Below are 6,259 nucleotides of genomic sequence, written 5' to 3' on the forward strand. Positions count from 1 at the left end.
AAGCGTTTTTGACGTTAAGTGTTTTTCACATTAACCCTCGAAGACCGAGACAGCCGCCCGCAGCTAAAAATAACTATTGTTTTTAAATGTTTAATAACTTTTGAACTGCTAATCCTATCTGAATGCTTTAAAAGGTGTTGTAAAGCGGAGACTCTCCGCTTTTCTGAGATATCTCATTTGTCTTATTTGGATATTCAGAGGCTCCGTAGTGTACGTGATTACGTCATCACATTTTGACTACATTGATTCGTCAGAAGAAACCAATGCATTTCGCTCCTCTGAGCCAAACAGGAACGATTGTTGACGCTTAGTCCCACCCCCGCGCCCAGATTGGTTCAAACTGTCCCATATTCAACCAATAAACATAGGTTTTGGTCTTTGGAACCACCATTTAGGATTTTTCAGTGGAAGTTTGAACAAACACAAAGTGAAAGTAAAGTCTGTCGTGCGTGCATGAAAACAAACACACAATAACACATTTGCATGAGAGAACTCTCTGAAAAAGTCCAGAAAAACACACGACTGAGCACTCTGACATAAAACAAACCAAAAACAAGGATGAAACAGCGGTGCCTATCGGATAAAGCACTGGGATTTATGTCTTCGCGTCGCTAGGCGATGTTATGTTATGAATATTGTAATAAATGGCAATAACCCCTGTCTCTGTCTCTGTGTGTGTCTCTGCTCGACAGGTGGTGGCGCTCGTCTGCAGCTCTGTGCTCTACAGTAGCCTCAAGCCGTCTTACTACTCTTCTCCACCCATCTACTGAGCCTCCACTCATCCGTCTGTCTGTCTGTCTGTCTGTCTGATGGATGGATGACTTCAAAAGGTCAAAGGTCAAGGGAATCACACCTGTGTGTGTGTGTGTCACTCATCTAGAGATGAACCGAATCACTTCAAAATTCCTGCTCAATTCTTCAATCTAACCCGAGGCGAATTAAAGTCGACTGAGTTTCACATTGTTCTGCTGTAGTTTGTAATGCTTTATTTCATTAATCAGCACGAGTCACTCGTAAACATAAAACTACATGCTGTTTAGACTTTTGGTTTTACCGCATTAATGCTGTGGATCGAATACTGTTACGCTGTTACCATCTGGTCCTGAATATTTCACTGTCTTGCTGTACGATTAAAATCTGCATGTTTCACGTTTGTTTCTAACTGAGATACATTAAAGAAAGTTCCACAAAGCCGTCGCGGTCCTGTGTGTTTCATCAGAGGTCAGAGTTCAGGAGTGAGCAAACGAGCAGTGCTAATCATTACAACACTTGAATCCAGAGCATCATTTGCCTGAATAAGAGAACTAAAGAGAAATAAATGGACTAGATCTGTATTTGAATCTAACTCGGCTCAAGCGTGTGCAGTAGCCGCGTCTGGCCGCTAGGGGCTAGCAGCTTCGTTCTCGCGCGGGTCAGTGACGTCACTGGAGCTCTCAGAGCGACCCCACGTGGAACGATGTAACATAAACTAAAGCAGAAATACGAGCTGAGCTTGGTCATGATTGCTGGACACCAAACTTTAAAATACTGTGTAAGGGTCACTCCGAGGATTCTGCAACATTTCAACGTCATTCATTTTCTAAATGCCCCACATCATGAGGCACATATCAAACCTCCAACAAATCATATTTTCCACCTCAGCCATTAAAGACCTTTCATTATTTTCACTTTTTTTCTCCAATGGACAAAGTGGGATTGGTTTAAAAGGATTTTACATCGTCCTACGCTCAGGTGTCCCTCATCGCAATTTAATGATAACAAATTTGACATTTATCATAATTTCCATTTACACATTTTTATAGGACTGAAGCCAAAAATACACAAATTGTGTGTCTATGGTACTATCTTTATTTTTGCAAAAAAATATTTTTAATTTAGAAGTAAACTAAAACCACAACTTTATTGTTTTTTTCCCAAAAAAATATGAGCCGTCATGATTTTGTCAAGTATATATTAGTATATATATATTAATAAAGTAAATAACTCAACCCCTTCACATGTTTACAACCCGGTAGCGATGAGAAATACTCACGGCACGCTGGGTTGCCTAGCAACAGCAGTTGTTTTCTTTCAAACTCCGAAGCCAAAAATGAGAGCGAGAGAGACACGTGTGCGCTACACAACTGAACAAAATATGAATAAATAATCAGTATTCTTTAACATCCTGCTCACTTATGCATACAACAGCATGATAAAGAATATTAATACACTTTATATAAAGTTTTGTGTTAGTGGCTTACATTCCTTCACAAACAAATCAAAGGAAAAACGTTAAGACAATTATCATTTGTTGATTATTCATATTAGTTATTGTGGATGTGCCTTATGTTCCCAGTCTTGTTATGTACAATTTGCAATAATAATAATAATATTAATAAAAAAGGAAAACGTGAAGTACGAGCCGAGGTCATTTGTTCGTTGTTTGCATTCTGCCCTCTTGTGTTCTCTCTGTGTATGTGTGAGATGATTCGCTGGAGGCTGATTGGTTCTCCTCCTCACCTGACCCAGAGATAAGGACCGCCCCCAAACTGGGCCATGATTGTATATAAGTCATTATAATCAGTAATTATGTCTCCACTGGATGCAACGAATGCCTCGTTTATAATGGGTTTTAATGTTTTTGTCTCGTCGCTCCGGCCGGACACGGCATCATCACAGTATGGTGAGGGGCGTAACATTTCCGTCTCACGCTTGAGGTATTCGGCCAATCACAACGCACTGGATAGCTGGCCAATCAATTCGGCCAATCACAACGCATTGGATAGCTGGCCAATCAGAGCACACCTCGCTTTTTCAGATCGATGAGCTTTGTAAAAATCGACGCGTTTCAGAAAGGCGGGGCATAGAGGAGAAACAATAATGTACAGTATGTGGAAAATAATGCGTTTTTCGAACCTTAAACCACATAAACACATTTCATTACACCAAATACACAAAATAATGTTCTTTTTAGCAGCATCATATGACCCCTTTAATCGTGTTAAAATCGGAATATTGTTGTCCATGTAAACGTACTCATGAGCAGAGCCGTTGTGTTTCTGTAATAACTGTAATAAATCATTCAGAAAGCACATTCACCAGTCCTTCCGTGTTAAACGGTCTGTTTGCTGTCAAGCTTCCTGAGGTTTCCGCTCTAATAACGGCTAAACTCATGCCTGACATCTATCAGATATCAGAGCTGAATAGTGATTAATAACCAGCTTCATCATTCGTTCCAGTTTCTCTCTCACTCCGCTTGTGCTCTGATCTGAAACATCCACTGACAATAACTCAGAAGTCTACCAGTTTACGGACTATAACAAAGCACAACTGGAAACTATAAAGAACTGGTGATTCTGGTGAGCTGACGGAACTGGAGAACAGAGACTAGAGCTGACCAGAATCACAGAATCACTAGACTTAGAATTGAACATCAACAAAGCCTTTTGTTTTCCTCTTCCAAGACTGTTTCTTGCCAAAAGGCTGGTTTGAGTTCCTGACGGCTTTTGCGTCACAAGGAAGGGGTTTAACAACTGCTCTGGGCTCTTCTTCTTGGGGCTCTGCTATTAGATGCGTTTGTGTTGATCTGCCTGCTGACCTCGTTCTTAGACACTACGGGACGAGTTATTAAAGTGCGTCAGCCAGACGGGATTTAAACAGAACCAGCTGAAACCGCCATTTGGTTGGAAGGTGATAAAACATGTACGAAGCACAATGTTCTCTTAGCACAGACACAAACCCACAGCGATTGCCGTAGTTTTGCAGATATCAGAGCAAACCACCCTTACAGCTTCACTATCACTGGAAAAATGAATAAATTAAATAACTAAAGACTACATTAAAACCTTTAAACCCAACAAATCTGGATCTGGTGGGATATTAAGGGAGATATGAAACCAAACCAGCTCTAGAGTTCATTCGGCTGTAATGAAGTGATTCAGTGTGTTTATGTGCGTCTCTAACACTGACACACTAACACTGATTCCTCTGGATTCAAGCACTGACGGCAGCCATCGTCTTTACAAGTGCACACCAGTTTCATCCCAGTGATCACAGAGGCATGTGTGTGAAAGTCAGCGCTTCACTTCATTACTGCAAATCTAGAGACCAGAACTCCAATAGACACATTCATGCATTCGGCAGATCTCTCTACTCAAAGAATCCTTGTAAACATAACAAACAATTCCAAGTAAAATATACTTATAAGTTCAAACTTTAATTTCTACAAGCTTGAATTGAGTTCTGATATAGAATGTACTCTTTTTTTTTTTTTTGTAAAGATCAGTGAAGGTGATGATTGGAAATTCGTCCTCTCCTTTCGCACCATTCACGTGTGGGGTACCTCAGGGGTCTCTTTTGGGTCCTATTTTATTCTGTTTGCATATGCTCCCCTTGGGTCCTGTCATGAGGAAATATAATATTTCCTATCATCGCTATGCTGACGACACTCAGATTTACATCCCTCTCAGTTCTGAGAACTCCTATTATGAACTTCTCAAGGGTTTTAAAGATATCAAATGCTGGACGGCAAGAAACTTTCTCCAGTTAAATCAGAGCAAAACTGAGATTGTTGCCTTTGGGCCTCCTGGTGCTGTCTCTGACATTTCTAGTAATCTAGATCTTCAAATATTCATCCTTTTGCTAAAAACTTGGGTGTGATCTTTGATACAGATTTTAATTTTGAAAAACAGATGAAGAGCAGCTTCTTTCAGTTAAGGCAAATAGCCAAATTAAAGTCTATGCTCTCATTTAAGGATATGGAGACTGTTATACATGCATTCATTTCCTCCAGACTAGACTATTGCGATGCACTTTAGATGGGTCTCAATCAATCTTTCTTGTATCGCTTGCGGTTGCTGACTGGCATAGGAGGAGGGAAAGCATCTCCCCAGTCCTAGCTTCTCTTCACTGGTTACCGGTGCAGGACAGAATCCATTTGAAGATTTTATCATTTGTTTTTAAAGCATTAAATGGTGTAGCCCCATCCCATCTGGCTGAGCTTCTCAGTTAACAACAATCATCTCGAACTCCCAGATCCTCCGATAAACAACTCCTGCATGTTCCCCTCTCTCGTCTGAGGGCTTTTTCTGTAGCTGCTCCTAGACTGTGGAATAGCTTATCTCAGGACATCAGCGTCTTCCATTACGGTTTCTAACTCACGGCTGAAGACCTATTTGCATTCCAAGGCTTTAGCTTGAACTGTATTTGTGTACTGTAATTGTGTACACACTTTTTTATTTGGTTATTTGTTTCTTTCCTTTTATTTTCTTACTCTTTCTTTTTTTACATATTATTGGTTTTGTACAGCAGCCAAGAAATTAAAAAAGTTTAGATGAAATTCGTACTTTTAATACATGAAATACCACCAGTTTTTACTGTGAGCAAGAACCTACATAAATCAGTCAAGTCAATGTGTTTCAAATTATAATCTAGGAATTCAATACAAGTTCAGTAGCTACTATGAAATATTGCACTGAATTAAAGTTCAAATGTTACAGATAAGTTACAATATCGATGTTGTGATACTGGTAGCACTAATATAAATACTTGATGATACACGTTACAAAAACGTAACAATTCTGAAATATGTTGTTGGTTGTATTTTTGTCTTTTATCTCAGTGTTCCTATCAATGTTATATAAGGGTTTTTTATGCATAATAGTAAGCATAGAATGTGATCAAACAGTTTAAAATAGCTGGGCTGAGATATATAACAATGTTTATGACTGCAGAAATGTGTTAATTCAGTACAATTAAAAAAAGAACTATTGATTATTTCAAAGGGTTACTAATGACTCATCATTTGGATATTTTCATGTCAGGATGAAACGGGTTAATGCACCCCTGCTTTATTGTAAGTTACCCACAAAACACAAACAGATGTTTACACAAACACAATCTGAGTCTGTTTTTCATTGGCGTTTGAACTTCCGGTTTAACGCGCATGCGTGTAACGCGTTTCTCGCTCTTTTTCAAACATAAATCCCGATCATCGCAGAGTTTATTTCCCTGTTCTTCCTCCGCTCCGAAGCTTTTTCCTTTATAATAACGCCCGTGGTCACATGGGGACATCTCAGTAACTGTATCTGATCTAATTAAAACCCATATCTCACAGTTTATGGATGAAAATGGGCTTGTGTTTTCTCTCTGATGTTCTTCCCGGCGGAGCATAGCTCGCGCGCGGCGTGTTTTCCAGGAAAACCGGACGGAAATGTTTTCCTTTCGTGCGCCCCTCCGATGACGTCACTCGCGGCGGGCCGTGCACCAATGAGAGCGCGAG

The sequence above is a fragment of the Sinocyclocheilus rhinocerous genome, unplaced genomic scaffold, assembly GCF_001515625.1.
Source record: "Sinocyclocheilus rhinocerous isolate Xijiao unplaced genomic scaffold, SAMN03320098_v1.1 scaffold3506, whole genome shotgun sequence".
Classification (NCBI taxonomy): domain Eukaryota; kingdom Metazoa; phylum Chordata; class Actinopteri; order Cypriniformes; family Cyprinidae; genus Sinocyclocheilus; species Sinocyclocheilus rhinocerous.